Source organism: Danio aesculapii, chromosome 3 (assembly GCF_903798145.1).
Source record: "Danio aesculapii chromosome 3, fDanAes4.1, whole genome shotgun sequence".
Lineage (NCBI taxonomy): Eukaryota > Metazoa > Chordata > Actinopteri > Cypriniformes > Danionidae > Danio > Danio aesculapii.
This window is the reverse complement of record NC_079437.1, coordinates 19,555,924-19,579,557: the sequence shown is the minus strand read 5'-3', so window position 1 is coordinate 19,579,557 and position 23,634 is coordinate 19,555,924. Positions and strand designations below refer to the sequence as shown.

Sequence of the window (23,634 nt, the reverse complement as noted above, 5' to 3'; positions counted from 1 at the left end):
TAAACAGATTAAATGAACTAAATGTTGAGAATTTCCTTTTTTTTTTATTTTATTTTTTTTACATGACCTATTCTTTTTAATAGTCTACTTCTGATAACAATTTCTTATTTTTTGTCCATAATGAATTGTAATATAATTAAGATGTAGGATCTACAACGCTGTTCTTATTTGGTAGCTTTTTCATTTATTTAAATTTTTCCATTTTTATTCAGCGCACTCTTTCACTTTATTTCTCATCTTCTGTCTTTTCTACTTCTCTCTTTATCACAGTTTCTCTGTCCCTCCATCTTTCCAGATTGCCGTCCGGTGCTGAGTTGATCATCTATCTCTCTGTCTCTTCCACTTCCTCCCTTCATCTCTCTCGACTCTCCTGCCCGCATGTATTCTTTAAGTACTAAAGCACCTTTTGGCAATAGTTATTTAATTTAATTGTTGGACCTAATATTGATTGAGCCGCACGTGCTGTGTAAACCTAAATTGGCTTTAGTATTGATCTGCTTTCAGTTTTTATTGAACCAAGAAAGTCGTAAATGTGTTTTTGCTATTTTTGACAATTGTTTGCCCGCACCTTTTGAGAAGATCTCTTTATGTGCTGTGGTTTTTTTTTTGTCTGAGAAGTACAATAGGAAACTATGCTTTGCCTCTGATTTGTGTCTGTCATCTTTCAAAACTTCACAAACTACCTGTTTTGTGTTTGACATCACAGATATTTCCGTGACAGCCCAAAAATGCTGATTGGCGTGCTGGCTGTTTTTAAACACAGACCTTGTATAACCTCCATCTATCCTTCGTCAGATTGAAGGGCTTGTTTCTTTTTCATCTCTTTGTGGTGGAGGTCTGAAAATCAATAGTATTGTGATTCTTTCACGGCGTAGAATTGATACGCTCAGGCCGAGTATCAATTTTAATTATTATTGTGCATGTCAAAGAATTGACTTTCTGGAGCTCATTAGAAGGCATAATAACCTGCTTCTTCAATCAGAGAGCAGAGGTGAGAATCCCGGGACGCGGAGCACAGCTGCACCACTTTAAAATGATTCTCTGATTCCCATACAATGAGTTCATGGGTTATGGAAGGGTGGCTGGCAAGTCGGTTTTACTGTAGGTGATTGATTATCATATTAAAAATTCAGACACTGTTGAAATTGTTCATTAATATTATTGAATAATACTTTATTGTAGCATAAATAGTTTATTAAATATTTCTTCTGCTTTTTCATGCGTAGAATGTGAACTGAGATCAGAACAACAATCAGACATTTATTAAAATATTGTGAAAAATAATGATTGAAAAAAAGTGAATTGAAAAAAACTTTATTATCGAATACACTTTCCATATTGTTTACTTGTTTACATAGAGAGCATGGTTTTAATGTACACATTGACATGCAAACTCACATGAAACATTTTTAAAATAAAGTGGATAGCTAGCCGATTTTGTTACATAAACTTTTCTGCGTTTCATTCTTCTGTTGAACACAGAAGATATTTTGAAGAACTTTGGAAACTGCTAGATATATTTTAAGTTTTTTTGGGGATTTTAATTTTAACCAGTTTCAGACAAAGTTTTAAAATGTCATGTTTTGTGTTCACGAAACAAAGAAACTTGCTTACCTGACTGACCATCAGAGAGACAACCATTGCCGTTGTTGCTTTTTAAAAAAAAAAAATAGGATGTGGTCCTATCATAATTGAACATTAGCTAAAAACGTTTTAAGATGAACAATAAATGTGGTTCTGTTATTTTATAAAACTGACCAAACATTATAAAATGATAAAATATACAGTTTATTACATTTTAAAAGCAAGCAACTTTATCACAATTGTTATGACTCTGGTTTATGTTCAAGGCCGCAACATAAAAGAATACCGGACAAATAACATCACTTTTGTGGCCCTTTGTTGTCGGGTCCATTTATTTGTCTTTTTCTTTTTTTAATCACCCAAAACATGAAGCCAAATACATCGGAGAGGACCCACAGAAAAATAATAAACAAAAAGTACACTCTAACTAAACACTCAAATAAAGCTAGCTACACACAACAAAATAACAGAAATAAAAATACAAAATCTACCCCATCCTACCTGACTATGTATAAAAAAAACAGGAGAAAATATTTACATAAAAGAAAAGTGTGGCGTCCAACCCCTACTGCTTCTCACGGTGTACAGAATTCAATATTTACAATATCAACAAACAAACAAACCAAAAACAAGAGGGGTAAACACGGATGGATACACAAGAAGTCAAAATTTATACACCAACACTGGAAACACAATCAAAAATAACACTTGGCAACAGAATAGTTTTTATATCAAGGCAAACGCAAAACAACACGCCAACCAACTTGCTCTCTCGCCCCACGTCTGTTTTTCCTTTTTTAAAGGACGCCCTGGGGTCACTCCAGCCAATCCCAGGGCACGTCGTCTGCGTGATTAGGGCGGGGCCTGCAGATGAACAGAGAGGGAGAGAGAGAGAGAGACCGTCACACACACGCGCACACACCTGCCAACGCAACACAATTATGCCGCTAACAGCAAAATATGTCTTGGTCTGTAAATGTATCTTTACTTTTAATGTTTAAAATCCAAGAAAGAGGTCGTACAGGTCATTAGTCAGAGATTATAATCATAAAAAGTGTTGATTATTCACTCTTTAGTTTTACATTTTACACCTTTTTTAAAACCGTTTTTTCCCCCTTTTTTATAAAGGCCATTTCACATGATTTACGTCAGAGTGTCGGTGCAGACATCATGTGAAGTTTTATTCTCAGCTTTGTGCAGCATTGCACAGCATCATGGAAGCGTGCTTTTATAAGATTGCTATTTTTGTCCTGTTTCCACTGAGTGGTACGGTTCAGTACACGGTACCAAAAGTGAACCGCACTGTAACACTTTTTACCAAAAGGCGGAGCTAGACGTGTAGGTGAATGCTATTGGTTTACAGAGAAACATCACTAGCGCGTGCACAAGCCAGGAGAATGAAAACAAAGGAAGCGGCATTTTCAAATACACAGCCGAGACATTAAATAGTAATATTATATACATAAATAACAAGCCATGGTCGACCTGAACTCAAACAAACCTTGTTGTTGTTGTCTTGATGAACAGCCACAAAGCCAAGAAGAACAGAATCTGAGTGCAAATGGTTTCACTTTTTCCAGAGAGCTTGTGTGCGCTTGCTGCGCATTTATACTTGAAATGACAATGTTTTTTAGCTCATGATAATGGTATCTGCTAAATACCAATGGTATCCTTTAGAGGTGGACACACAAGCCTGATAAAATTGACCTGTACCATATCACTGTGGAAACGGGCCATATTTGTAGAAAGAAAGTGGGGTAGCTTCAAACAGTGGTTTCCAATTCCAGTCATCAGGACCCCCCCACCCTGCACATTTTGTATCCTTTTCTTATTTGACATGCAAGGATCAGTTCATGGATCTCTCTGTTAAAAAACTGATTTAGATGCGTTAAGTAAGGAACATATGCAAAATGTGCAGGATGGAGGGTCCCGAGGACCATTGGCTTAAAACATAGCGTAATGATTTAATTGCTTTAAATCACTTTTAACACAATTAAGAAGGAAAAAAAACTGTGCTGCCTTTAATTGGAGGTTTTATTTTTAAAACCAACGTGTGACCATTGACATCCCATCATATGTGTGGAATGCAGTTTCTGTATTTAACTGAACTGAACTTTATCATCATCAGACAACATAGTGCTTTATGTGTCTTTTGTATGTACATTACTAGCATATACTGTAAAAAATGCAGGGTTCCACAATTCATTCATGTTGTCCCAACACAAATTAACACTTTTAACAAATTTATGTGGATTGAACAAATTTTGCCCAAATGAAATCTCAAAAAATGTGTTGTTTTAGCTCATTTTAAATAAGTAGTTTGAACGAGCAAAAAAAAAAATATTTTTTTGAGTGTAATTGAGTACACCCCATTTTGAAAATGAATATTTTATCCATGTCTCAGTGAATATAGCCAATAAATTTTGGTGCATTTAAACAAAACATTGAAAACATTCATATTAAAATAATATTTTTGTCACCAAACATATTTAGAAATTGAAAGATAATACATTTCAATTCAGGCAAAATTTAGCGAGAAGAAAATAAATAAATAAATAAATAAATAAATAAATTTCAGCCTACAAAAAATGTACAAATTTTAGTTGATTGAACATAAAACAATTAAGTTGTTCCAAAAAAAAACCTCAAGAATTGTGTTTGTGCTCATTTTAAATAAGTAGTTTGAACAATATTTTGAATGTAGTTACCTTTTAAAAAAGCGTTAGAAAGTTAAAATCACATGTAGATCATCACAAACGAGAGTACAAACAAGTTGTAGCAAACAGAGGGACTGCGTATACCCTGGAACCGTCTGGATATTATGTGTTGCGCTTTGAAAGGTCAGCAGCAAGTGGGGTTGTTGAAATAGTTTGAGTGGTGCACTAAAACACTCGACCGGAAGTGCTGGAGCTGAAGCTTTACTCCCGGTATGTGTTGGAGTTCAATTGCGCAAGTTGTCTGAAAGGGGTTTAATTCAGTCATCACCAGTAAGTGCACCGTTTGACAGCGAAATCTCTCACTTTACACCTACACCTGATGTACTAGACTGGGTGCACACACACACTGGTTAAGGTATAAAGAATCCTGCCCTCAGAATCACCGTGAACAGGTTTTCAGATGATAATGGTGTTAAGCTGTGGAGATTTGAGCTTCCCTGGGAGTGAAGAGCAGTTAGAGCCCGGCTTGTGTTTGATGTCATGTCTAGGGGATGATGGGATTGATTTCTGAACTTGTCTTAGTCCTTCAGGGCTTCAGACATGATCAACTCTCCTGGAGCTGTTCCTTCTCTTTAAATACCTGATCTTCTAGCAGCGTTGTAGGCTGATTTCATGGCTTAAAGTTATTATAAGAATCATGGAATTTCTGGATTATCTAAGAATTTAAAAAAGTCCATTCCAGATATTGAAAATCAGGGGATTTTATATCTTGGAATATCAGGAATTTGTGTTTTTTATTATAAATTGTACTTTATACTGTGTTTTTTTAACAGTCTTTGCTAACCAAAATCTGCGGGAAATGTGCAACAATTAGAAAAAATGCAAAATAAGCTCCTTTTGCTGTTGTTGTTTTGATATTTTATATTTTGTGTTAAATTTAGCGATTGGAAAAATTCTGGAGGAGCTGCTCAACACAAGTTGCTTGTTTTTCTGTTTATTATAGATCATGGAAGTTAAGCTTTTTAGCAGGGCTGCACAATGTTGGAAAAAAACTGACATTGCAATTGTTTTGTTTATTATAATAATAATAATAATTATTAATAATGTTTTTATATTGCGATTTTAAGAATATAATTTTGTGATATTTGGGATGATTTTATAGGGCAGTGCTTCTGTATAATGTAAATAAAATATAGTAAATGAATTAAGGCACAGATGAAAACAATACAACAAATACAAAATTAAGTAAAAAAGGTTTTATGGTGTTTGGTAGAGTTTTAAAGAGCCCCTATTTTGCATTATAAAAGGTCATATTTTGGTTTTGGTGTTCTCCAACAACAGGCTGATATATGCATGCAAGGTCAAAAAACACTTTTATTGTCTTATAATATGCATTTATTTTTACCTAATTATTCTAACAATTGCCGTATGATTCGTTCAGTGATTAATTTTGTTCCCAAACCCCTCCTTTGCATGAGGCCAATCTACTGTGATGGGTCAGATGACCCAGTCTGTTGTAATTGGTCGACTGGGTTCAGCGTGAGACGGAGAGAAACGCCCACCACGGCTATGAAGTAACAGACACTATGTGAGAGCCCAACGCAGGAGTGCAATAAAGCAATGCAGTTAAACACCAGCATATTACTCTACTTTTAAACCTAATCCCAAGTAAAAACAATGACACTCATTCAGAATTAATCCACATAGTTGCAAAAGTTGAACTATTTTAAAAATTGACCGTGCATGTGATAGTGGCCATAGCAAAGAGAAACGGCAGAGGATCGCGAGTTCAGAAACTCATTTAAATCAGTAAAGGAAGAAGCACGCATCCTGTTTTGGGCGTAACATGTGAATAGCCACATTAAGTTTTAAGCAGAGAGATATAGTACAAGCACTGATCTCTAATAGATACGCAATTACAAGCCGTGTGGGGTGACACACACAATTAAATACATCTTTTGCAAACTACACAACAATTTTAAATAAACTTACATGTTATGATCTGGATTAAACGGGTCCATATGAACTGTAACAGCTACTGACAAAGTCCCTGTCAAAGTCTAACAAAGTCCCATACATAATAGTCTCTGCTGCTCTTTCCTTTAATAACAGAATAATTGACGAATCCCGTTTTGGCCATAGGATATTGTATCAAAAATCAGAAAAATAACAGGAACAAACACAGCACTAGGTTGGCTATACTGTGGTATTGTTGTGAAAATGAACTTTAACCCTTTATTCCCCGCAGCCAAATCTCCATCTGTCAATGATCATTATATTCATGTCACTATCAGACCCGTGATCCTCTGTTAATGTCTGAAGAGAAAGGCACGTTCACGTTTTACTGGAACCCCCACTTTATATTTGGTGATGTACCGTGTCGACGTCGATGCATTCAGGCAAAAGATCCGGACCCAACACAATTCATTTATTCCACTCTGAGTCTACAGTATTGTTAAAGAATCAATAGTTTCTTGTCCACAGTCCACTTTCAGATTTAAACCTCAGCTGAATGTTTTCATTCTCCTAGTGCTATTACACACTACATGTAAGCTCATTTTCAAAAACCCATAATAGGGGCTCTTTAACAATATTGAGCTAAAAATTCAAGAATCAATACCGTTACTGTTTAATTGATCTTTGTCTTGATCACGTATGGTTCAAATATACTTTTAATTTTACAGTTACAGGCCTTAAACTCATGTTTGCACCCTAATAATCAGAGTTAAACTTTTCAATGACTCCCTCAATCACATCTAACTTGTTTTTTTGGTTAATTATAATCCAGATCCTGCAATGTGAGTGTTTTCAGATTTGCACTTTGCAATATCGATGCTAAAACAATACACTGTGCCGTCTTATACTTTTAAGTCATTAAAAGCTTAAGTCATTGAATAGCTTTAATAAAGCTATATTGAGTAAGGCTATTGGTATTTAATACTACTTTTAAATTTTTGTGTGTATTTTCTAAGTGGTTTCTGTTTTGTTGTATCTCGCTTTTAGCTGTACTCTCATGTCTGTGACCTCGAAGTGTTTGATAAGTCTTCTCTTTCTGCCTCTTTTCTCAGATCTCTTTCTGGACACCTCGTTGTACGATAAGCGGCATAGAAAGGCACTCCGTAGAAACTGTAAAGCCTGAAACTTCTGCCGTGGAGAGGAAAAACACTTGCCACGTGATGCCACATCTCTGCTTTATTCCAAATAAGTAAGTAATAAGTGCATTGATCAGTTTAAAAACAAGAACAACAAAACGCCCGTCTAGCCGCTTTATGCTTTTGTACAATTCACATGTGTCCATTTATTAAAGCCTAAATCCAGCTCAGGGTCAGTTTTACTGTAAGCTAGACTAGTAGATGATTGGTCTAAGGAAGAACAAGAGGAGAGAGGAATAAAATCGCTTTTAATGGGGAGAGAAGGACACTAGGAGGTTTTGCAGAGATTGTGAAGTGGAGGCGAGAAAGAAAAGGAGACTGGCAGAAATAAAAAGGTGAAGGTTTGGTGTGAAGGATGTGGATTTTAGTATTCTCGATGACAATGGGGTAATGAAAGTGGCAATTTTACAGCTAATAATGGACTGCTGGGTGCTAAAAGACCATTGTGAGGAAATAGAGAAAGGAAAAAAAATCTTAAATGCTAAGATGTTACTGGACTGAATGAAAGGAACAACATGTGCGTTCAGTGCAGGAAATAATGTGTTTTCAATATTTTCGTTTTTTTGGCATCAGAGAGATACAAGAGGTGAAGGACTCGCACCCAGCGCACAAGCAGCCTCATCTGCTAACTTAAAACGTACCGACACACACACACCTCTCTCTCAGGTGCATGTAGTACGGATGACCCTGTGGTGATCACAGGCTTGAGTGCATTACTACTGACAGGATAATTAGCCGCTCATGACCTTGTGTCTGTTTTTATCCATGTCTCTGCTCTCGACATCTTTTTTCAGCATTACCCTGTGGGTCTTTTATCTTTTAAGAGTGACAGTGTCTCTCTCTCCCTCTTTGTCTCTCTCTGTGATTGGAGACCGATCAGATTTGCCACACAAGTGTGAATTTTTCATATGAAGCAAATCCAGGCTATATGAGCCATTTTGTTAATGTATGTTCGCAAATACAGACACACGTTAGTGAGAGTTTAACCACAGTGATGTTAAAGGCATGTAATGGTTATTGTCTTTCTGTATTTAGTTTTAGTTTTCCTTTTTTGGTGCTATTAGTGCTTTGTTTTGGGACTGAATTATTACCAACTGTATACCATATCCCCATACAGTTTAATAGAGCGCTCATGTGGCATTGTGGGATAGCTTAGCGTCCATCGGATGTGCACTTCATTTACTCGCTGGAAGTAGTAGGTCATTCAGGTACTTCTCGCACACTGTTTTTCGAATTATATGTAATCGGACATACTACTCAGCTCACATACTGTTTTTGGCATACGATATGGTATGGAAATAGGCGATTTCGGACACAGCCATTCTCTTATCTATTATTTTCGAAAACATATGTCACTTGTATACACACAGTCATACGATTTTAACAATATGGAAAAAGTAGGTATTAATAAAGCAATAATCATAGGAAAATAGTAATAATAAAATACAAATACATAATAAAATGACAATAATCAAATCATTAACTAATAATCAATAAAATGAATTGAAAATTATATACAGTAAATGACTAATGATCATATAATTGAATAAAATGATTAAATAAAGAATAAATGAATATAAACAAATAATAATTATATAAATCAGAATCAGAAAGAGCTTTGTTGCCAGGTATGTTCACACATACGAGGAATTTGTTTTTGTGACAGAGCTTCTACAGTGCATCAGGATTACAGAGACAGGACAAAAAACAGATAATAAATATATATTAAAAAAATACTAGTAGTGAATGCAAATATAAAGATTGACAAGTGTATGTACAGGTATATTACTATATATAACGTTATATGTACAGCTGTTCTGTGCAAATTGGCATGTAAAGTGTGTTGTTAAATAAGTGTATACGTGTATAAAAGTGCATGGCAAGTAGTGATGTTGGTTACACAATTATTATCATCAAGTGTTCGTGAGATGGATTGCCTGAGGGAAGAAACTGTTTCTGTGTCGGGCTGTTCTGGTGCGCAGTGCTCTGTAGCGTCGATCAGAAGGTAAAAGTTCAAAGAGGCAGTGTGCTGGGTGTGAGGGGTCCAGAGTGATTTTGGCAGCCCTTTTGCTTGCACTGGATAAGTACAGTTCTTGGGGAGTAGGAAGGGTTGTACCAGTGATTCGCTCAGCAGTCCGAACTATTCGACGTAGTCTTTGGAGATTGTATTTAGTAGCTGAGCTAAACCAGACAGTTATTGATGTGCAGATGACTGATTCAAATGACCAATGACATACGATTAAATAAAATAATTAAATAAATAAAAACAAATGAAACTAAAACAACACAAATAAATGGTTGCTTTCTTGACGCAACACACACATAGGTTTCCTACAAGGATTCTTAGATCCTTAGTTTGATCCTTCAAACTGAAAATCGCTCAGGTAATCTGCTTAGGACAATGAAAGAATACAATATTTTTTTGGATTCACATTTCAGCGATTACACCATAAAATATGTTGATGCTGTGTGAAAGTGCTTCACAGACGTTGTCCCAGACATACAGACTAATCCCAGAGCGTGAAGAGTCAAGTTTGTTTGCAGCGACTCCAAGCCTCTGCTGAGAATCTGTTTGCATGTTACAGCACTCAGCCAATTTTGAACACTGACTTCCTTCTTATTATTGAAGAGGTGTAAACACATGCGGTGTAAAATCCTCCCTGTTTCAGATGTTGCCTGAAACAAAGGCTGTGTTGAGAGGAGAAAGTCTCACGCTTCGTCTCTTACGGCATCTCACATCCTGCTTTCTTTTCTTTTTTTCTTTTTCAAATAAATTACCATCCGCCAGCTTATTTAGTTCTTTGAATTTTATTCTCTTTCACATTCTCGTGTGTACATGGGCACTAGATGTGGAATATTCAGCTGCGTGTGTGTGTGTGTGTGTCTGCGTCAGGTAATTGGGTTGCAGTGTCGCTGGGGCTCAGTTCAAAGTCACATGCAGATTCTACAACACTAAAATCCTACACACTCTATCACATTTCATACATTTACTCAGTAGGGGTGAAATGTGAAAAACAAAGGAGAAAAGAAATCTGTGCTTTGCCATCCTACAGTTCTGCATCCATGTTAAAAACCATGGTTCATCTGGTGTTTATTGATGCTTCTGAAAATGGTGTGTCTCTTTATAAAGGCGATTATGATCAATCGCAAACACATATTATATAAAACTGACTGTGATGTGAATTCAAAAGTGTTAGCTTGACTCGTTTGAAGCATTTACCAGACGTTTGTGTGTGTGTTTATATGATGAATAGTATTTTTCTCCTGCAGTTTATAGCCTTAAGATGTCTCTCAGATGTACTATCTATTAATGCTTGATTATTATCGATTTGTATTACTTAACCTGAACAAAACCTTTAAGGTAGTAAACAAATCTCAGATGCTAATGATTTTCCCCCGAATATCTTTTTGAGCTTCTTTGGTTTTATCTATTTTTTAACAGCTCTCTGGTGTGTGATGCTTAAGTCAGCATGAAATTAAAGCTGTGTGAAAATCTATTCTTTATGAATGGTAATTCATTCACATTTCTAGCTTGTGCATCTGATTGTTCTTGTTGTGAATGACTTAATTGTGTATAAATGTTGAATAGAAATATCATAACTTGAAACGGCAGGCTTTTCGTTAAGGTATGCCAGGCTTTTACAATCATTTGATCTGCTTAAACCCACATTGTATTTCCATCCAATAATTATTATTCAATGTGAATAACCAATACTTTTCCCAGTGTTGGGTTGTGGCTGAAAGGGCATCCGCTGTGTAAAACATGTGCTGGATAAGTTGGCAGTTCATTCCGCTGTGGCGACACCTGATTAATAAAGGGACTAAGCCAACAAGAAAATGAATGAATAAATAACCAATACCTTTTTTTTCTTTTTTCGATCACGTGTTTCTACTTAGAAATGCTGTTTTAAGATCGAATTTACTCATAAACATGCATTTTCTTGCCTATTTGTTTGCATTTACAGACGTGACTAACATTATGCAAACTTTGTCTGTGCTTTTGGTATAACCTTTTGTGTATCTAACAGATGATGTGATGGTTTAAACCAGTGGTCACCAAACTTGTTCCTGGAGGGCCGGTGTCCTGCAGATTTTAGCTCCAACCCTAATCAAACACACCTGAACAAGCTAATCAAGGTCTTACTAAGTATACTTGAAACACATAGGCAGGTGTCTTGAGGCAAGTTGGAGCTAAATCCTGCAGGGACACCGGCCCTCCAGGACCGAGATTGGTGACCCCTGGTTTAAACAGTTTACACAAAGTCAATGGTTACCGGTTTTCACCATTCTTCAAAATATCTTCTTTTGTGTTTTTTTTTTTTTGCAACAGAATAAAGAAACTCATAACGGTTTGGAAACACTTAAGGGTTACACTTAAATAATTCAATTGGTCACGTATAGTGTGGATGAAGATTGTTTTTCTGAAACGCAATAAAAAATGGACAGCATTTTCATTCAGAGATTTTTAAACAAATATGCACTAGTGCAGTGGTCTGGAGTGCCACAGCTCTGCGTAGTTTAGCTCCAACCAACTCCAACTCACACCTGCTTAATAGTCTAGAAGTCTTGAACATCTTGACTAGTTGGAACAGCTGTGTTTGATTAGGGTTGGAGCAAAACTGTGCAGAGCTGTGGCTCTCCAGGAATCCAGTTTGAGACCCATGCACTAGTGTAAAGTGACGGTTCATTCAGAGCTGAAAACACATTCTTGGGACCTGAGACTATGGCCCAAGCTATGGTTACACCATCCATCCACACTACGCCTGAGTTTTTGAGCACTGAAAACTGAGCATTTTGGAAACGCTGATGAGGCCGTTTTTTGTTTTTAAAATGCTACTGCTCTGTCTCAGTGTGGATGGGGGAAAACGGAGATATCTGAAAACGGAGGCCTCTTATATTAGGGCTTTTCCTCTATATTAAGTAGCCTACACACAGTTCTGTCCTGCATCCTCTCCTTGTAAGTTCAGACTTCGCAATTTGATATGGAAAACAGACTCCTGAGGACATGTCTGGTAAATTTTTAAAGGGAACAGTGTACTTTATAACCTTATTCACATCATCCTGGATACGTATGTTGTAATTAACAATCTTAACAATAAAATGAAAATATGATATACGGAACTGCTATTTTCATTTTGATATTAACAACTTAACAGACAGCAATAATATTGAGGCGTCGTGCTGCATATATGAGCGTCATCATCACTGTATGCATATTTCTAACAAAACGGAGCCTAACATTACTGCCTCCTTTCATTTTCATTGAAAATACGAAACACACCCTCTCTTTTGCTGAATATCAGTTTTAATAATCAATAATGGCCATTATAAAAGTATAACGTACAATAAGTTTATATAATATATCAAATAAAGGCAAACAATCAGTCAATATACAGAATGTACGTGGTTACAATAGTTATTAACTTATCTTTGCGCTCATAGTTTAAAGTTCACTCCTATCACTCAATCGCTCTATTCATTCCTTTTTATTGATAGTTTTCATGTGTCGTCACACCATTAGGGGAACGCTTCCCTGGCGGGCAAAACATTACTAGCTCTCAATGATCGCCAAATCACAGGCTGAGTAATTTCTGTCTTTTTTTTTTTTTTTTTTTTTAGCCAAAAAGTGATAACACTTTAGAATAATGGTCCATTAGTTAATGTTAAAGTATTTACTAACTTTAACTAAGTATGAATGATCTTTAATGAATTAAAGCATTTATCAATCAAACTTCAATTTTTACTAATGCATTAGTTAATTAATGCTCCATGAGTTAACATGAACTAACGTTATTTAACTTAAATAACATTAACAAATAGGTAATAAATGTATTGCTAATAGTTTGTTCATGTTAGTAAATTAACTAATGGACCATTATCCTAAAGTGTTAGCCAAAAAGTTAAATAAGTGTTGTGCAAACAGGTTTAACATTACTAGCCAACAAGGAGACTGACCTGATCAGTGCTTCTACAGAATTCCTGCATAGAAAGAACAGCCAGTAAGGAGAAATGTATGAATTTGTGCTGAACTGTAGTGTCACTGACCTATAACAATCCATGGTACCTATAACTGTCAGTGCATTTGTATGCTTTTATACAGTTTCTATTCTAATTTGCAGGTCAAGTACAATTAAAGTATAAAATGAAATGAAAAGTCAAAGTATAAAAAACAAAATTGATTGAAAAGAAACCAACACTAAATATAGAAGTAGACACTTACCTGACGCCATCACCAATGATTAAATATCCAAAAGATAACGTTACATGTAAGAATTGGTTGCGGGCACAGCATATGGATCGCAATTGCCCACAATTAACAGTTTGTGATCATATCTCGGTTCTGTTCTATTGATATGTGATTGAGACGTATCAGATGAAAATATAAACAGTTTCTATGGAAATCCTAGTGTAGCTGCCATTACGGTCCATTATTTTTGTAACACTTTAGTTTAGGTCACAATTCACGGTATTTCCAAACCATTTACTAAAACTACTAGCTTTAATAAATTGCTAAGTAGCTGCTTATTAACAGTTATTAAGGTAGTAGTTGAGTATAGGTTTTGGGTAGGATTAGGGAAGCAGAGTAAGATTGTACTTTATAACCACTAATGAACAGTTAATAACTTAAGAATAGGCAGGTAATAAGCCAGTAGTTAATAGTGTGAATTGTGACCTAAACTAAAGTGTTACTATTATTTTTTTGCCCGCTAGGTCTCTGCACAGGTCATGTGATTGAAAACTATCAATTGCTAAAAAATAATTTTCATTCTGTTTGCCCTTTTTAAACAATCTCGTCTGGCTCCTGGTCACGGTTTGTGGAACTATCAGCTTAAAGCCTTTAGTAGTAGTTTTGACATGCATCCTTTTGAGAAAGAGAAAGGAAGACTGAGGAGGAAGAGTGTCGTTAACCCTCTCTTACAGCAGCATCACCATGGCAGCCTATTGGCTTAAACGGCTGTATTTCTGCTGTTGCTCAGACAGCACGACAAGTTAACACAAGACTTGATCTTAATTGGCTCTGCTAAAGGCACTTGTGTGTGTATTTGTGTGTGATCATGCACATGCACCGTTTAGGGGCCCATTCGTTGATGTGAACTTTGAAAAGGGTGGCTTGGTTGCAATGGACCTTATAGTCTTTTTGGGATTCATTTATTTTTGTGACTTTGAACTTTGCTGGACTACAGTCGCTCGGTGTGTTTTGTGTTAACTTTGTGATGAGGTCACAGGGGGAGAGGGCTGCTTGGAGACTCTGCTTGGCAGATCCTGAACAAAACCTTTGTGCTCCTCCTATCTGTCTTTTTTGCTGTCTTCCTAATTAGTTGTCTGGACACTTTCAGCTTAGATTAAATGCAGATTTTTAAGTGAGAGATGGCCAGTGGTTCTCTGGTATTCGCTGCCATTAATTGTATTATTAGAGTAGTTAATTGCTTAATTGTGAGTTATACAAGTTATTTATTTGTGGATGGTATATCCTAATACTTTTTTTTGTAATCATATATTAATTAATAAAATATTTAATAATAATATTTTAGTGTATGCAAGTAATGATTAAATTTAACCCACAGCTATCTATCTATCTGTCTGGTTTTCTGTCTATCTTTCAAATTTTCTGTTTGTCTGTCCATGTCTGATTGTCTGTATATCTGATTTTCTGTCTATCTAGCTGTCTGTCTGATTGTCTACCTGTCTGTCTGATTGTCTACCTGTCTGTCTATCTATCTGTCTGTCTATCTATTTGTCTGTCTGATTGTCTGTCTGTCTGTCTGATTGTCTCTCTGTCTGTCTGTCTGTCTGTCTGATTGTCTGTCTGTCTGTCTGTCTGTCTGTCTGACTGTCTGTCTGTCTGTCTGATTGTCTGTCTGTCTGTCTGTCTGATTGTCTATCTGTCTGATTGTCTCTCTGTCTGATTGTCTCTCTGTCTGTCTGATCGTCTTTCTGTCTGTATGATCATCCATCCATCCATCCATCCATCCATCCATCCATCCATCCATCCATCCATCCATCCATCCATCCATCCATCCATCCATCCATCCATCCATCCATCCATCCATCCATCCATCCATCCATCCATCCATCCATCCATCCATCCATCCATCCATCCATCCATCCATCCATCCATCCATCCATCCATCCATCCATCCCAAGCTAAATGTATTAATTAGGTGCACAATGCACACATAGACCTTTACTCTCATATCATATTGATATAGTCCAGTTAACCAATGAGGAGGCTGTCTGCTGTAAATACCCAATATAAACCAAATTTAATCTTAATGTGAAACTTTGGTTTCAATCCAACTTAAAACCATTTCAATTTAAAGGTTTCATTTGATTCAAATATATTCAGGGCTCAATGCCAGATTTGTTTAGCTTTTTATTATGTGCTGAAATGTGTCACCTTTCCACTTCCACTTTTTTTGTTGCCAAATACTAGTTATGTTTCGGAGTACGCTATATGAGGGGTGAAAAGTTGTTTTCGTTTCAGCTCTTGAGTCTCAACCAGAAGACGAGTAAGACAGAGGCACAAAGGGCTTTCACACATGGTTCAAGCTCGGCTGGTGAGTGTTGGGAAGTGTGAGTGTTTCTGTATGTGTGTGGAAGGAAGGATCAACAGAGATGAGACATAACTGTAAGGAGAGCCAAAGAAATTAGCAGCTACTGAGCTGCTTTGTGTTTGGCACATTACGTGTGCGAGGGCTCCTGCTAATTATAACGCTTTTATGCTTCTAAAGAACACCTTTGAAATCTATTGAAGGGGGATAATTGAGCTGGGAAATGTGTTACCTGGCAAAGTCAAGTTGAAGGTCATTACTGAAACTATAAAAGGACCTGATGATCCATTTGAGAGCACTTCCTTTGTTCTGAATGTAAAGATGTTGTTTTAACTCCGCTGATGTGCTTCAAACGCCAAATTCAACATGAACAACAAATTAGAAAAGGACCGGAGGGTGAGCCTTGGGGAACTTCTGACAATTTGACGGGGCTTTAGTGGCTACTGCTTCAACAAAGCTGATTGGAAAATTCATCAAATGTTTTCTTTCTAAATTTCATTTAAAATTCATCTATTGGATCTACCTTGTTTCTTGATGTGTGTGTTTTCTTGTGCCTTCAGGTGGTAACCTTTTGTGTTTTATTCCAAGACAGAATATTTAATATACATATATATATACACACATATATATATATATATATATATATATATATATATATATATATATATATATATATATATATATATATATATATATATTTATTATTATTATTATTTTTTTATTATTATTTTTTTTAAAGAAGAAGAATTGTTCGGAGACATGGGTCGTCAGTGTTGCGCTTATAAATGTGCCACAATGAAGGTTTATGTTTTCATTTTCCCCGCAATGAGAGCACCACTGCATGTTGACGTGTGGATTACAGTGGTCTGCTAACATGCAACAAAAATGTTTGTAAGGAAAATTTTTATTTTTTTTACCCGAGAGCTTTTCACATCTGGAAATGGGGAAATCCAGATTTGCCACTCTCCTTTTAAAAAAGATGCGGTTCCAGTTCGTGTTGATTCTCCTGTCTGGGTGAAATTACGGGAGTTTTCCGGGAGAAATAACAAAACAGGAGATGGGTCTGAAATACGCGAGACTCTCAGGAAAAACGGGAGTGTTGGCTGGTATGGTTAAAGTCGACAAATAAAGAATGAAACACCCGAAATTACATAAAAATCAGCGCGTGCATGTAATGACACTCACCTTTTCAAGCAAACCCTTCCTACTTTCGCCACTTGACACTCCCACCTAAACTAAGCTGGACTCACCAGCTTTCCTGACTTTTTTCAAACTAGAGTTGTGAAACCACCCTGCTGAGATGGGGATTTCATAGCCCTTTAAATAGAAATTTCTGCAGTTTTACAGTAAATTTCTGTAATTTAATTGCCGTTATTTTACTTTATTTTTCTGGTACCCCAGCTGTCGGGGGAAAAAAAAGTAAAATAAAATAACAGATTTTTTACAGTGGTTTTCAATAATGAGTAGAATTGTCTTTGGGCATATAGAAGATCATATTTTCAACACTTTTTTTTTTTTTTTTTTTTTAAAGTGCCTTATTGTGCTTTTTCAGATATTGCCTTTGATGTAGAGTGAAATACAGCCACTTTGTAAACATTAGCCAACAATGTTTCAAAGACGACACTTAACAATAATTCTACAATCCATCCAAATGAAATGGCTTATTTTGAACTGCATGAAGAAACCTGTGAAGGATCATAGTAAGAAAAGAGCCTTCTGTAATAAAATCAAAGTGTTTTTAAACCTTATATTCATGTAAATTTTTTAATAGGAGACTTCCAAAACAAAATTAGGGATCTTAAGAGTGTCATAAAATGCTTTGAAATGAGCAGTTTTTTTATTTGAATGTTTGACATCAATCTCAACTGAAACATGAAGACAGGGCCGGGCATGTAGTAGCTCCTCCCCTTTTAAAAAACAGCCAATAGTTTTTCGACTGAGAGTGATTGATATCAACACATCACATTAGAAGCATGTTGAAGGGGCAGGACATGGCAGATACTAGAAAGCATTTGATTGGTTAGAAGATTTGATGAGAAACTGAATAATGAGATGATTGTTGATCCATTTAGGCAGAAACTACAAGCTTTGAATGTTTATCCTCTAAATGCAACATACGTCTCAGTTTGAGCACACTAGCTTACAGATATCTTTAAGAAAATTAACTTTAAGTTGCAGAATGAAAAAGGAGGATAACGGAAGACATCATATTGAAAGAAGCTGAATAGTTTGTGCATGATAAACCTTGTGTATAACCAAAGAGTGAGTTAACTGTAACCCACACTGCCCTCTCACTTTATAGGCTGGAGATGTACCGATTACGGCTGTGGGTTTTGGCAGGTTGCGGCTGAGTGTTTTTGCTAACTATGGTGTTCTGATGGATGGCAGGCGGCGGGTCTCAGGCAGGGGGGCCCCCTGTGGGGCTGGTGCCCTTTCAGGAGTGACACACATACACACACTCAATACACACACATGCATCCTGCTGCAGTGGAGGAAAGCAAGAATAAAACACTTTTTTTGTTTTTGTTTTGATTTTTGCTTTGTTTGCACTGCTTTAGTGGAAGGATGACAAGCATTTTAGATGTATGTATCTATTTAGATGGGTGCATATTTAGATTTATGTAGATTTTTTTATGTGGCTAAATATTATGTGATAAGTTGTCTCATATTTGTGTAGTTTTAATTTATTATATTAATTATATAGTTTTCATTTATTAATTTTCTCTCAGCTTAGGCTCCATTTCAGTGGCCGCCACAGCCGAATGAACTACCAACTATTCCAGCATATGTTTTATGCAGCAGATGCCCTTTCAGCCACAACTCACTACTGGGAAACACCCATACACACGTATTTATTCACACACTCATACTCTACGGCCAATTTAGTTTATTCAATTCACCTGTAGGGCATGTCTTTAGACTTGGGGAAACCGGAGCATCCGGAGGAAACCCACGCGATCACAGGGAGAACATGCAAACTCCATACAGAAATGCCAACTGACCCAGCCGGGACTCGAACCAGCGACCTTCTTGCTGTGAGGCAACAGTGCTAACCGCTGAGCCACCGTGCCACCCCTTTATATAGTTGAAAGTTAATTAATCTTTCACTTCTTTTGTATAATATAGTCTCTCACAGGCTCCATTTTCTAGCAGGAATAGTGACTTTTTCCTAAAGAGAAATGCTATTTTATTGACCATACTAAAATCATGCATGCAACGCACAAATCCTTGGCACAAAAAAAAAAAAAAATTACATTTATTGCACCTCTGTGTGATAGCGTTGTAAACGTGAGAGAGTCAGCTGTTTAATTGATCACACTGCAGTAGTGTGCAATGGCAAACTGTTAGCACACACACCATGACTCCCTTTCTGTGTCTTAATGAGAGAAACACTGGCACACTCTTTCTTTCAGCGGAGGAACAACAGAAATGGGACATTTTAAAGGGGTTTCCTTTTTTCTGGACATCTTTAAATGAATTGGAAAATTAATTATCTGCAACAGATTTGGCAGATTCTGAACTTTAGTGTACACTTGGTTCAGAGGGCCACTCTAAAACCACTCTTACAGTTATTGCACTAGAGCAGGGCTTCTCAAGGTCTGGACTCTGGTCTGGATCCGGACCGCGAGGGTATTCAATCTGCCCTTTCGTATTGCAAGACTCTGCGTAAAGCATTCAAATTGTGGATTTCCTTCATTGATAAGTGCATAAACCTTGTGAATCAACTGTTTAGTAGTTTGTATTTTTGTAAAAAAATGCCATCCAGTGATCATATGAGGCTTCACATGATTGAGCAGGCAAATCATGCACACGCATTCGCCTGCTTTAACAAACCAATTACTTGAATGGATGAAGATGTTGTCTCAAGGACAAAAAACTTAATGAAGAGAATAAACAGTTCAAAGTTGAATGGACTGATAAGTATGCATTTATTGATTATTTATTTATTATTATTTATTGACCCAAGCCAGCACAAAGCCATTCTGCTTGATTTGTAATGAGACAATTGGAGTTGTAAAGAGTGGAAGAGTGAAACGCCACTATGAAACGAAACATGGACATTTTGAACGGCAGTATCCACAAAATACAGATATAAGGACCACAAAATTGCAACATCTAAAGTTTTCATTACAGACCTTTTGACTTTATCACCTTTGTTTGGAGAGAGTTCTGGATGTAGTCCTGGTGCAGTTGCAATCTGAGCTGCATGCAATGCTTTTAATGCCTACACCTAACCCTACCCCTCACAGTGACGTGACGTCACTAGCTTAATTGAATGCTTTATGTCTGATATTGCATCTCTGAGATATGCAATCTCAGCTTGCATCATCATGACTGCATCCAGATACTATTGGCTTACCTTTTGTTGTTTTTTTTGTACAAAAACACACTTATATTAGTGGTTTTGCCACATTTGCATTGTATTTAATGTGTTTTGATTGCAAATGCCACTTTATTTACAGAAAAATAAATGAAAACATTAGCCGTGTTTCCACTGTCGCTCCTAAAGCGAGGCAGCCAGTGCAGGCCAGGGCCAGTTGCGTTTCCATAGTCACTTCCGGGGCCTGATCAGGCCTAAGGCTTTCTCAGGGCCAGTGGTCACCTTTTTCGGCCCGCCAAATACCTTGGGCCAAAGTGAGTCAGCTGGAGCTTCGGGGCGGAGTAAAAGCAGAGGCGTAGTTTGCAAGATGGTGTGCTGCTGTCATTACACTAGTTTTCCCATCACGCATGAGAACATGTGCCAAAAAATAAATAAATAAGTGAAAGAAAAAGCATAGCTACTGGTTAGTTTAAGATATTCCATAAAACACCTTTCAGGCTAGGGGTCTTTTGCTTAAGATCGCCCTTATGCTCCCTTTTAAATTTAAGGCTGTTGCATAAAATAATAAAGTAGTTTTGCATAATGCATAATAATCTTTACATCATATTAAAGACACAGCAGCCAGTAACTTGCTTAAACTTTGCTTGTTTAAAAGGTGTTTGTGCATGAAACATGAACGTTTAGATGCACATGTGTTTGTGAGAGAGAAACCGGCCGAAAGAGCGCTCTCCTCATAGCTATGTCGTTGCCGCGAGCGGCTTCTTTCTTTCTTTATTTTGGAGATAATACAATATATGAATACAATAGAAAGACATATAACTTTACAAATTACGTGTCCACTTTTGTATTGTCAGATCTAGATAAAATTAGCTATTGGCTACTGAAATCATTTAAAGAATTACAAATATTACATTATAATAAAACCAAATTAAATAAATAAAGCAACATAAAACAAATAAAAGCTACAACAATTTAGGTATATACAATACAAATAAAATAAACCGTTTTAAGCCATTTTGAACTTTCATTTGACAAATCTGAAAAAAGATTTTAGATATTTTCTGAAGACAACAAACAACAGAGTTTTGAAATTATTTATAAAGCGTTTGGATGCAATGATATTATTCAAATCGTGCAAACAGAGCATTTTTTTGGTGAGCAAAACCACCAGAAACTGGGCTACCTTTCAATTCCTTTCTGTCATCCAGTCCTGCACTGCTTTATAAATGGATTGGGGAAAAGTGCACGAAAAAATTGTTCTATGTTCTCAAACAAATGTTTGTTTTATAAGACGTTCTGGGGGCGGGGTTTGTGTGCTACTCTGCGAGTTATTGGCCTGACAGTGGAAACGCGACATGATTTCGGCCTCACTGCTCAACCTCCCGGGCGATTGGCCCAGCCTAATAAAAGCCCTGGTTCGCACTGGCATGATAGTGGAAATGCGGCTATTGAGAACCCCTACACTAGAGATTAATCCAACATAGCCTGCCAAATATGAAAACCCACTACAAATCCAAATCAACCTTGTTGTTTTTCTTAATAAATGTTTTTGCTTCCATTAAATGTGGTGATTTTTCTCCCCATGTTTTGAATGTCCTTGTTGATTTATCCTGTGTGATTAGGAAATGTCATATGGAAGTGGGTTGCGATCAACTTTTCATGTTGGCTTTTTAGATGTTAACCTGACATTGACCCTGAATGTATTTTAGCATTGCATGGGGGTTTTGAATAAGGTCAAGTAAAAGTCTGTTACTCTCTTCCAACATATCCCTTTCATTCTGTGTCTGTGGAGAGAGAAGAAAGAGACTGGATAAAATTAAACCAGATGTAAAAAAGGAAGGAAGTCTTTTAGAAATTTGACCCATATTCCCAAAGTTCTATCAGCTCTTTAAACTCCTGCTCAAAATCTATGCTAAGCCCCTCCCCATTCTATATTAGACCACACCCCTTTTACTAGTATGTGGGTGAGATTCTCAGTGGGAGGAGCTTAAATAAGTCAAAGGTCATGTGATGGTTCTCATTTCCTCACAAGAAGCGCAGGCCTGTGGGGAGAATCTGCAGGGTGGGTTTGTATTTCATGTTTCTCTTTCAAGTTGTAACTAAAAGAGAATTTCAGCTGTGAAATGCGGTGTGTTTTCTCTCTCTCTCTCTCCTCCCCTCATTAATTCATTAATTATTTTGGCTGGATAACGGTTGCAGTAATGAATTCCTCGAGGGCTAAATCTCCTTGCCTGGCACCCATCTTTCCCTCCCGCTTCGTATGCGCCAGCCGATCAGATCTCAGATGCTGTCTGACACTGCTGTAAACTAATGGTGATTTTGAACCATGTCAGTCCAATCACTCCTGCTTTTCCTGACAAGTTTGATCGGTGTTATTGAAGTTTTGAAGATTTCACACCAAAGTTTGTCTTTGTATAAATGTGTCACAAGATATAGAGCAAGCAATTTGCACACTGAAAGCTGTTTATTCAGAGACAGAGGCAATTCAAAATGCATTAATTCGTAATTTGTGTCTTTGAAGGCATGTAGACATGCAAGTTATACATTGCTGATGGGCGAGCTGTAGATTTTCAAGCAGACTGTGGTGTGACTTCATCTGGAAATCTGCTTTCACACGCCCTTAAAACAATTTGCATCAGATGAACTTTGATCTTTGTGGATGTGTTTGTGAGCTGTGCTTTACATTGAAGGTGCAATCATTTTTGGGATTTGTGAAAATAGACTGCAAATATTACATTTCTTTTAGTATACAAGTAATGCAAGGTTATAATTTATAGGAGTTAAATGTCTTTACATGATTAACAAAAAAAAAATTCATTTAAGAGACCAAAAATAGCATATTAAAAATTTCATATTAATGTAGTTTGATGCAGATATAGTCTTGACAAAGCTCTTGTGCTTTGTGTATTCTAAATTATGCTTATTAATGTCTTATTCAGTTATTAACATTTATATTTAGTCTAGAGTTAGGAGGCGAAAATGTTTCTTTGAGAGAGAAGAGTGTCTTTGTAGGTAGTTTGTCAAACCCACTCACCTGTGACCTCACTCACACTTAATAAATAACTTTTTTTTTTAGATGCGATTTGTAAGAACTTGTCTTGTGCAAAACTGGTGCAAGTTTCAGTTACAAATTGTGCAGTTTTATTATGACTAATTTATTATGTTGTTGTTATTATTTGTTATTATTATTAGGGCTACACAATACTTTTGCAATATGAATGCAATTTTACCAGATGACTTAATATCTATTTGAAAATAATTTATAATGTTAAATTAATTGGGATGATTCTGCAGTGTTAGAGCATCTCCACAAAATTTGATAAACAATCTAAAAACAATTAAGAAACTGATACAATTGAAATAAAGTG

At 36.5% G+C, this 23,634-nt stretch overlaps 1 protein-coding gene across 1 annotated transcript in view; it reads left to right on the top strand.

Moving 5' to 3' along the window:
• Positions 1-23,634, top strand: part of LOC130221026 (speckle-type POZ protein) — a 199,498-nt gene that overhangs the window by 69,578 nt on the left and 106,286 nt on the right. The window contains exon 2 of the mRNA XM_056453326.1: positions 7,310-7,446. The gene's annotated coding sequence lies outside the window, so the exon portion shown is untranslated. The remainder of the gene's footprint in view (positions 1-7,309; positions 7,447-23,634) is intronic.